This window comes from Manis javanica, chromosome 1 (assembly GCF_040802235.1).
Source record: "Manis javanica isolate MJ-LG chromosome 1, MJ_LKY, whole genome shotgun sequence".
Classification (NCBI taxonomy): domain Eukaryota; kingdom Metazoa; phylum Chordata; class Mammalia; order Pholidota; family Manidae; genus Manis; species Manis javanica.
This window is the reverse complement of record NC_133156.1, coordinates 70,266,254-70,278,369: the sequence shown is the minus strand read 5'-3', so window position 1 is coordinate 70,278,369 and position 12,116 is coordinate 70,266,254.

Below are 12,116 nucleotides of genomic sequence, written 5' to 3'. Positions count from 1 at the left end.
ACAAAGAAAGTAACAAGAGACAAAGAAGGACAGAATATAATGATAAAGGGGTCAGTACAACAAGAGGATATCACAGTTATAAATATCTATGCACACAACATAGTAGCACCCAAATATGTGCAACAAATACTAACAGAATTAAAGGGAGACATAAAATGCAATGCATTAATTTTAGGAGACTTCAACACAACATTCAATCCAAAAGACAGATCCACCAGTCAGAAAATAAGTTAAGGAGACAGAGGCACTGAACAACACATTAGAACAGATGGACCTAAGAGACATTTACAAAACACTCTACCTAAAAGCAACAGGATACACATTCTTCTCCAGTGCATGGAACATTCACCAGAATAGATCACATAGTAGGCAAAAAAAAGAGCCTCAGTAAATTAAAAAAGATTGAAACTGTACCAACCAGCTTCTCAGATCACAAAGGTATGAAACTAGAAATAAACTGTACAAAGAAAATGAAAAAGCCCACAAATACATGGAAGCTTAACAACAAGCTTCTAAATAACCAAGGGATCAATGACCAAATTAAATCAGAGATCAAGCAATATACAGAGACAAGTGAAAACAACAGTACAACACCTCAACTTCTATGAGATACAGTGAAGGCAGTGCTGAAAGGAAAGTATATAGCAATTCAGGCCTGTCTCAAGAAAGAAGAACAATCCCAAATGAATAGTCTAAATTCACAATTAATGAAATTAGAAAAAGAAGAATAAATGAGAATAAATTGAGAAAAAAAGAAGAAGAAATTGCATGTCCTCAGCAACTCAGCATGTAGTGTCAGGAGAGAGAACAGAAGGGTTACAGTCACCAAATTTCAGTTTTTGACTATTTCCTCTTAAAGAATGTGTCCTGATATTATTAACTATATAATATTCTTGGAAAAGTAGTTTATGGTCACATCTATAAGTCAGGTGTACTTTTGTGTGCACGCTTATTTGTGTGTATTACCTGTGTGTACACTTTCAATTAACAGACTGTTTTAAAACTGCTAAATTACTTTTTTTTATGTTGCACCTTATAATTTCAGTTAATATACTAAGTGGAATTATCTCTCTTTGATAATAGAGAATAAATCACTGTAGTAATATATCACCAATATAATAAAGAAATATTATGAATATCTTTATGCAAAAATCTGACAACTTCGATGAAATGGATAGGCATAAATTACAATCCCCATCAAGAGGTGGCTCCATTCAGCTTCACCAGCCCTTGAATCTGGATTGACCATGTGATTCACTAGGCCACTGGGACTTTAATAAAAGTGGTAGAGACAAGATGCTTGGAAAATGTTGCACGTGGAGACTGTTTTGTTGTGGTTGAATATAGAAATCTTAGACCACCAGGTGAATGACCTACAGCCTGCTGGAGGAAAGGAAGACAGGTAGAGGGAAACATATACACTCAGGACAACAGTTTGCTAACTGCTGTCATGTGAGTGAGGACATCTTAAACTGTCCAGCTGCCTCGTGACTGAACAGCTGACAACAGCTATGTAAGAGGGTGCAACAGGACAAAGCCAAGTTCATCTAGATTATAAACCACCCAATTAAATGCAGAATTATGAGAATTTAAATGCTTCTTATTTAAAAACACTAAGTTTTGAGGTCATTTGATATGAAGAAATAGCTCACTGATACAGCAGTCTACTTTTCTTGATATTGTCTTTAATATAAAAATAAGCAAAGAAAAAAAGAAAAAATATGGCATATGCTCATAAGTTATTACTTGTTACAGTCTGGCTAAATTATAATAGCAGATAAAACCTCCTTTCCCCTTTTCTTTCTGGAAGTTGAGAGGGCTGATCTGGAGGTGGAAGGAGCTTCTAGATTTAGGGATAAGGACGGAAAAGATGAAAAATACCCAACCACATTTTGACTTAATTCAGTAAGAAATAAAAAGACATCAAAGATTTTTATGTACAAAGTGACATTTGGCAGCGTGCTTCAGAAGAGTTTAAGATGAGCCTGCGTGTGTGTGTGTGAAGGGAGTTGGTTTGGGGGCTGAGGGAGAGAGAGAGAGACTCTGTGGGTATGGCGGGGACAGTGAAGGTGAAGCAAAGGCGGAGGACTGGTTGGAAGGTCCCTGCAATAATGTCAGCAAGAAATAAGGGCTGCCTTTTGACGTGGCAGTGAGAATGAGAAAGTCAAGACTGGTTCAAAAAAGTTGTGTATAACCATTAGCTTAAATAATTAAATTTCCAGAAAAAATTTTTAGTACACATTAAATAATATAATTTTCCATTCTATATTGGTATTGAAAGTCCATGAAAATCATACAATGTAATAGTTTTAATAATATTACATTTTTTTTCCTTTGACTCTCCTCCTTCCTCTCTCCCCCTGCCACCTCCTTCTCTGCCTACTAATTTTTATTTTGCTTGATTTTTGGTTCTAATGTAGACTTCTATCATCGTTTTTAGTAAGCTATGGGAAACTGTGTGCATTGGTGGTACGGAGAACAGACTCAATGTTTATGCCCAGATCCAGCCCCTACTAACTTGATAAATTTGGACAAGTTAGTGAGAAATTGACAAATTACTTGATAAATTACTGAGGCCCTCTGTAGTTCAGTTTTCTCATTCATATAAAGAGAGTAGGAATGGAGCTAACTTTACTATGTTACATTAAATATTAAATAAGGTAATAGATTTAAGGTGCTACATTTAAAGTGCTTAGACAATTGTCAGTCAATGTTATAAATTAATTGGCTTCATCATTATACTTCACAGAAAGTGCTGCTAGAGTTGATTGAACTTTCATAAGTGCCTAACAAACATACACAGAACCATCAAAACATTATTAAGTATTTTACATCATTTCATTCTATATGCATCACTGCATAAAGACACTTCAACTAAAATTCACTTCCAATTCCACCACTCTGACTCATCAAATACCTTCATTTTTAAAAAATTTCTTTTCAGGTCTTTTCCATATCCATGAAATTATATCTTTTGCTTAATTCCAACTTAGTCACTGTAAGTAAGTTCCAGATATCCCATTAATACTTCATAATTATAATTTTAATAGCTGAATAGAATTTCTCCACTACAGTCATAATTAACTCGACTCCTTTCTTTAATTTTTTTCATTATTTTTAATCATAAATGAAGATATCCTGAGCTTCTTCAATTAAGTTTTTTTGATATGACACTATACTCAAATGAATTTTTTTACTGATATAAACTTACAGTAAGAGTTCATCCCTTCCAAAAGAATTCCAAAATGAAGAACAGAAACTTTAAATGAAAAACCTATGTTTAACATAGCACATTCCAATGGAAATATATACCAATAATATCATTTTAGCATAATTTGTTTCATAAAAGAATAACTATGTAGAAATATGAAAAATGGATGCAGCCTTAGAATGAGACAATCGTAATTAAAATTGGAGTACTTGAACTTGGTTACATATATTTTTAAGTATTTATTTATTTATTTATCTTTAAAAGTTAAGGTATCATCGATAGACAATCTTACAAAGGTTTCACATGAGCAACACTGTGCTTTCAACATTCACCTATATTATCGATCCCCCCCAAACCATTGAAGTTACTGTCTGTCAGTGTAGTAAAATGCTATAGAGCCTTACTTGTATTCTCCATACTATACTGCCTTTCCCATGACCTACCTATATTGGGAGTGCTAATTATAATGCCCCTGTCTGTCCCCTTCAGCCCTTCCTTCAGTAACCACTAGTCCCTTCTTGAAGTCTGTGAGTCTGCTGCTGTTTTGATCCTTCAGTTTTGCTTTGTTGTTATACTCCACAAATGAGTGAAATAATTTGCTACCTATCTTTCTCACCTGGCTTATTTCACTGAGCATAATACCCTCTATCTCCACCCATGTTGTTGCAAATGGTAGGATTTATTTTCTCCTTATGGCTGAATAATATTCCATTGTGTATATGCACAACTTCTTTTTTATCCATTCACCTACTGATGGACATTTACGTTGCTTCCATATCTTGACTATTGTAAATAATGTTGCAACAAACATAGAGGTGCATATGTCTTTTTGAATCTGGGATCTTGTTTTCTTGGGGTAACTTCCTAGGAGTGGAATTTCTGGGTCAAATGGTATTTTTGAGGACTCTCTATACTGCTTTTCACAATAGTTGAACAAATTTACATTCCTACCAACAGTGTAGGAGGGTTCCCCTTTCTCTGCATCGTCTCCAGCATTTGTGGTTCCTTGTCTTTTGGGTGTTGGCCATCCTAACGGGTGTGAGGTGATATCTCATTGTGGTTTTAATTTTCATTTCCTTGATGATTAGAGATGTGGAGCATCTTTTCATGTGCCTCTTGGCCATCTGACTTTCTTCTTTGGAGAAGTATCTGTTCAGATACTCCAGCCATTTTTTAATCAGGTTATTTTCTTTTTGGGTGTTGAGGCATGTAAGTTCTTTATATATTTTGGATGTTAACTCCTTGTCAGATGTGTTGTTTATGAATATATTCTCCCATACTGTAGAATGCTCTTTGGTTCTACTGGTGGTGTCCTTTGCTGTATGGAAGCTTTTTAGTTTGGTATAGTCCCACTTGTTCATTTTTGCTTTTGTTTCCCTTCCCCAAGGGTATGTGTTCAGGAAAGAATGGCTCGTGTTTATATTCAAGAGATTTTTGCTTATGATTTCTTCTAAGAGTTTTATGGTTTCATGACTTTTACTCAGGTCTTTGCTTCATTTCAAGTTCACTTTTGTGTATGGAGTTTGACAATGATCCAGTTTCATTTTCTTGTATGTAGCTGTCCAGTTTTGCCAACACCAGTTTTTGAAGAGGCTGTCATTTCCCCATTGTATATCCATGGCTCCTTTATCATATACTAATTGGCTGTATATGTTCGGGTTTATATCAGGGCTCTCTTTTCTGTTCCATTGATCTATGGGTCTGTTCTTGTGCCAATACCAAATTGTTTTGATTATTGTGACTTTGTAGCAGAGCTTAAAATTGGGGAGCATAATCTCCCCCCACTTTATTCTTCCTTCTCAGGATTTCTTTGGCTATTTAGGGTCTTTTGTGGTTCCATATGAATTTTGGAACTATTTGCTCTAGTTCATTGAAGAATGCTGTAGGTATTTTGATAGGGATTGCATTGAACCTGTAGATTGCTTTAGGCAGGATGGCCATTTTGACAATATTAAGTCTTCCTTTCCATGAACACAGGATGCATTTCCATTTATTGGTGTCTTCCTTAATTTCTCTAATGAGTGTCTTATAGTTTTCAGACTATAGGTCTTTCACCTCCTTGGTTAGGTTTATTGCCAAGTATTTTATTCTGGTTGATGCAATTGTGAATGGAATTGCTTTCCTGATTTCTCTTTCTGGTAGTTCATCATTAGTGCATAGGAATCCCACGGATTTCTGTGTATTAATTTTGTATCTTGCAAACTGCTGAATTCACTTATTAGTTCTAGTAGTTTTGGGGTGGATTCTTTAGTGTTTTCTATGTACAATATCATGTCATCTGCAAACAGTGACAGTTTAATTTGTTCCTTGCTGATCTGGAAGCCTTTTGTTTCTTTGTGCTCTCTGATTGCTGTGGCTAGGACCTCCAGTACTATGTTGAATAAGAGTGGGGAGAGAGGGCATCCTTGTCTTGTTGCTGATATTAGAGGAAATGGTTTCAGCTTCTTGCTGTTAAGTAAGATTTGGCTGTGGGTTTGTCATATATGACCTTTATTATGTTGAAGTACTTGACCTCTATACCTGTTTTGTTGAGAGTTTTTATCATGAATGGATGTTCAATTTTGCCTAATGTTTTTTTCAGCATCTCTGGAGATGATTGTGTGGTTTTTATTCTTTTTGCTGATGTGGTGGATGATGTTGATGGATTTTCGAATATTGTACCATCCTTGCATCTCTGGAATAAATCCTACTTGATCATAATGGATGATCTTTTTGATGTATTTTTGAATTTGGTTTGCTAGTATTTTGTTGAATGTTTTTGCATCTATGTTCATCAGGGATATTGGTCTGTAGTTTTCTTTTTATGTGGTGTCTTTGCCTGTTTTTGGTATTAGAGTGGTGCCGGCCTCATTGAATGAGTTTGGAAGTATTCCCTCTTCTAATTTTTGAAAAATTTTAAGGAGGATGGGTATTAGGTCTTCTCTAAATGTTCAATAAAATTCAGCAGTGAAGCCATGTGGTCCAGGGCTATTGTTCTTAGGTAGTTTTTTGATTGCCAATTCAATTTAATTGCTGGTAATGGTTTGTTCAGATTTTCTGTTTCTTCCTGGGTCAGTCTTAGATCACTGTATTTTTCTAGAAAGTTGTCCATTTCTTCTAGGTTATCCTATATGTTAGCATATAATTTTTCATAGCATTCTCTAGTAACTCTTTGCATTTCTGCAGTGTCTCTAGTGATCTGTCTGTTCTCATTTCTGAGTCTGTTTATGTGTGTAGTCTGCCTAGGGGTTTATCTATATTGTTTGTTCTCTCAAAGAACTAGCTCTTGGTTTTCTTAATTCTTTCTGTTGTTTTATTCTTCTCAATTTTATTTATTTATTCTCTGATCTTTATGACAGATGTGACTGTCACCATGAAGCACAGCCCTCTACCTGAAGCCACAGCCAAGGAACCTTTTGTAAATGAATCTCCCACTTACTGAGAGTCAATATTGTTGTCCATGAACTGTTAGGAAGAATGACAATCAGTTCAGGGTAATGTTAAGCTTAATGATTTTCTAAGCCAGGATGAGAAGACATGGGGTTTTGCCCATAAATCCTGGCTAATTATCTCACATTACTTCTGTTTTATAAGATTGGCCATTCATTATAGCTGAAGAAACATTTTTACATTGGAATATGATTGCATAAAATATCATATATTGTCTAAATTCTTACAAAGTGATTCATGGAAGCACCCATAAATGTGAATTCTTTCATCCCATATTTTAAAGTTTCAATATGATTGAAAATGATATTCATATGTCTGTGCACATTTTAACTCTTTTCATATATTTGTTGTCTATTATAACAATTTTTAGAGTTTTTGAGGTTTCTTACTGAATTCATAGAAATTTACATGACATCAGGTAACTGGAATCATGTTATATATGCAGGCTAGGAATTCTCTTCTGAGAATGATTCGACTCGAAGATTCTATAAAACTCTAAGCTACTATAGTAACAATGTATCTTCTATTAAAGAAAATCTTTTGATTTATTGGACTCTTACACATGTTAAAAATATGGATATGGTCTGAATGTGTATATGCACATATACATATTTATGTGCAGGGTTGGGGCAGATGAGTGGGCGTACATGTGGGTATAAAATATTTGCATATCCAGTAAATACAATAAGGTAATATTTTTGATGAAATCAAATTAGCTGGAAACAAAAGATATGATTTTTATATATAATTCCAGCTATTTTTTCATACTTTCAAAAATATTTGTTACAGTTGAAAAAAAACCTGGATTTTTGCATAATATCTACACAGAGCAAAGTGTTCCAGTGAATCACATGGATATAAAGATGCATTCCATTAGAAGAAAACAATATTCTCCTTAAAATTATTCACAAAATAAGTCTGAATCTTCCTTCCCCAGTTCTATCTATAGCTAACACTCCTCTCCCTTGAGTTTAATATGTATGTTACCTTGTAACTTCTCTTTTGGTCATCTCATAAAAATCTCAAATTCTAAATGTAAGAAATACATTATTCTGACTTACAAACACTGCCTCACCTGTCGTATTTCCAGTCTGTTAATGACTTCACCATTTACCTGCTTACTGAACGTAGAAACCTCAGATGTTTATCACCTGACATCTCTGAATGGTAAATTACAAACTCCTTAAAATCAGCTCCAATCAATATCCCCATTCCTATTATACACATGTACTCTTCATTTCAGCCATATAATACTAACCCAAATTATTTCAGAAAACCATGTACTCTTACTTCTTTGCTTTTGTGGGCAAAGAAGACATCCATTTGTTTATTGAAGGCTTACCATATTCTAGACTCTGCTTAAGCAGTTGAGATACAAAAATGAACAAAAAGTGAGCAAAAATAATTGCTCCATGGAGAGTATTAGATTTAGGCTGGAGTTCAAGAGACAGGTATAGGCCGATGATTCACAGATAGGAATTTGGGTATCATCAGCATACAGATGAGATGAAATGAGAGCAAGGGAGTGAGTGTAGACAGAAAAAAGAAAAATCATGAGGACTGAGGAAGAGAAGAAAAAGGACTGGCAATGAGACTGGCAGGGGGAAGGGATGTCACAGTGAGTTTAATAAGCTTCTCAAACTTTAATGTGTACAAAGATCACATAGGGACTTCTTAAAATACAGATGATGACTGAGCAGCTGACAATAGCTATGTGAGAGGGTGCAACAGGATGGAGCCAAGGTCATCTAGATTATAAAACCACCCAATTAAATGCAGAATTCTGAGAATTTAAATGCTTATTATTTTAAACAAGAGCTCATGTAGGGCTGATGCTGCTGGTCCTCAGCCACATTAGTTGCTGAGTTCTAAACTATAGGTTCTAAACTATATCAAATGTTTGCTTTGCTTATAAATTTGAAGATACATACACTGATGAAATTTTATTGATGTAATACCACATTATTGACATTATACCTTTAGAATGGTGTTAATTTGTTAATCATTACATTTCTATTAGCTAGGACACAAGGGTTGTATGTCCTTTCTAATTTAATTGGTAAGCTCCACAGAGTTTTTAGAGCCTCTTTGATGTTTCTGCACATTTTATTTGTAGAATTTTGTATAAACCAAGTTAAAGTTTTATCTATATTTACACAGAAAAACTTAAAACATTAGGTAATAAGGAACATGCAGTGGTAATGGAAACAAAAATTCTTTATTCATTTCACTCAGATTTGATGGAGTAGAAACCATTTGATAAACTATGGTTTAATGAAAACACCAATTTAACAAAAAGATACATGTTCTCCTATGTTCACTGCAGCATTATTTACAATAGCCAAGATATGGAAGCAACCTAGGTGCCCAATGATAGAAGAATTGATAAAGAAGATGTGACACATATATAGAATGTAATATACTCAGTGTACACTACTGAGCCAAAATAAAAAAGAAATCTTTCCATTTGTAACAACATTAATGGACCTTGAGGGTATTATGCTAAGCGGAGGAAGATAGAAAAAGACAAATGAAGTATCATTTCACTTGCATGTGAAATCTAAAAAACAAATGAACAAACAAAACAAAAACAGACTCATAAACAGGAAACAAACTCTTGGTTACCAGAGAGTAGAGGGGTCAAAGGGTAGGCAAAATAGGTGAAGGGGATTAAGAAGTACAACCTTCCTGTTATAAAATAAATGTCATGGGAATGAAATGTACAGCACAGATAATAAAGTTCATAATATTGTAATAATTTTATAAGGTGATAGATGGTAATTAGACTTACCATGAGGATCATTTTCTCATGTATAAAAATATCAAATCACTATAATGCACACCTGAAACTAGTAAGATATTGTATGTCAATTATACTTCAATAACAAAAGAGAAGAACAAAAACAAAAGTCAAAAAAATACACAAAGAAACATGGTCTAAGATTTCTTCACTGTCCTATATGATCTTCAAAATAGGGGTGATTAAAATCTCAGAAAAACTAGCAGTCATAAGGAGACTTATCTATTAACTGAAAATTTGGTACAAGATGTATTTTTATGATTTACTACTTATAAATTACCAAGTAAAAACTTTAAAGATATATAAATCAAATTTATATATTGAGGTTTTCTCACAGTGATATGTTTTAATAGTACACTAATATTTGAAATAAAATACAGATCATATCAAGATAAAACTTAGTTTAAAGAATATCTTTGGCTATATATAAATATTGGCATGTAATGTAGTTTTCTCCATATTCTAAACAAATTATTCTTTTTTGAATGAAAAGAAGTTAAAACAAATCTATGTAATTTTTCTCATAATTTCTTGGAGTCATTTAAAAATTCATTTATCTTGGCCATACTATCCAAATCAATCTACAGATTTAATGCAATCCCCATCAAAATACTAATGGCATGTTTCACAGAACTAGAATAAATAATCTTAAAATTTGTATGGAACAAAAAAACCCAAATAGCTAAAGCAATTTTGAAAGATGACAAAGCTGATGTTTAATGCTTCCTGATTTCAAACTGTATACAAAATTATAATAAGCAAAACTGTGGTACTATCACAAAAAAAAATAGATACATAGATCAATGGAACAGAATAGAGAACCCAGAAATAAACCCACACTTACATGGTCAATTAATATATGATGAAGGAGGCAAGACAGAATGGGAAGACAGTCTCTTCAATAAATGGTGTTAATAAAATTGGACAGCTACATGCAAGAAAATGAAACTGGATCACTGGCTAGCACAATACACAAAAAATAGAATTGAAGAAGTTAAATTGATTAAAGACCTAAGTGTAAAACCTGAAGCCATGAACTCCTAAAGGAAAACATAAGAAGTAAACTCTCGAACATCAGCATTAGCAATTTTCTCTGGCTATGTCTCCCCAGGAAAACTAAAGCAAAAATAAACAAGTAGACTACATCAAACTAAAAAGCTTCTGCACAGCAAAGGAGACCATCGGCAAAATGAACAGGCAATCCACTGAATGGGAGAACATATTTGCAAATGGTATATGTGATAAGAGGTTAATTAAAAATCTATAAAGAACTCATAGATCTCAACACCAAAAAAATCCCACATAATCCAATTAAAAAATGGACAGAAGACCTGAAAAGTCATTTTTCCAAAAAAGACATACAGATGGCCAACAGACACATGAAAAGACACTAAACATAAGCAATTATCAGGAAAATGAAAATCAAAACCACAATTAGATACCACCTCACACCACTCAGAATGGTTAGTATCAACAAGACAAGAAATGACATGTTGGCAAGGATGCAGAGAAATGGGAACCCTCCCACACTGCTGGTGGGAATGTAAATTGGTGCAACAGTATGGAGGTTTCTAAAATTATAAATAGAATTACCATACAACCCAGTAATTCCATTTCTAGGTATTTATCAAAAGAAAAATATTCTTAATTTGAAAAGATATATGTACCCTTATATTTATTGCAGTGTTATTTATAATAGCCAAGATATGGAAGCAACCAAAGCATTCATTCTCTGACAGATCAATGGATAACTAAGATGTGGTATATATAAAATAGAACTTTACTCAGCCAAGGAAAGGAAATTTTTTAATTTGTGATAACATGAATGAACCTAGACAGTATTATGCTAAGTGAAATAAGAGAAAGACACCATATGGTTTCACTTATATGTGGAATTTTAAAAAATAAAACAAAACAGAAATAGACTCAGAAATACAGAGAACAGACTAGTGGTTACCATAGGGGAGGGTATTGGGGACACAGGTGAAATAGGTGAAGGGGATAAAAAGGTACAAATCCCTAACTGTAAAATAAGTGTTACAGGAATGAAAGTATAGCATAGGGAATATAGTCAATCATATTCTAATAACTTTGTATGGTGACAGGTGATAACCACACACTGTGGTGAACATTTTGTAATGTATGCAATTGTCGAATGACTATGTTGTATGCCTGAAACCAATATATATTGCATACCAACTATACTTCCTATATATATATATACAAATACATAAAAACTAAAATGTTTAAAAAAAGAAATAAGAATTCACTTATCCAGTGAACAAATCATATAAAAGAATCAAAGAGTACCCAGGCTGTACATTTTCTTTTCTTTTTTTTTTTTTTTACCTATCAAGTAAATTTCTGAAGATAACATGCAAGAAAACAGCTCTTATTTAATAGTTTATGCTCTACAGGTTAGTGGCTAGAGGAAGGCAGGCAACCTTTCTCTAGAGTAAAGATATAGCTAGCTATTTTAGAAGCTTGGGTACAGCTAGAGATGCCCTTAGATATCAAGAAGAAATAATTTCTTCTTTATCCAAAAAAAGAGCTTTGTAACTCATTCTCTTCCATTTTGTTATCCCTACTTTCCCTAACTACAGCTTATATTATTGCTACTTTATCTGAACAGCAGTTAAATCACCTTTTGTCCTCATTCAAAATCCATCACCCATT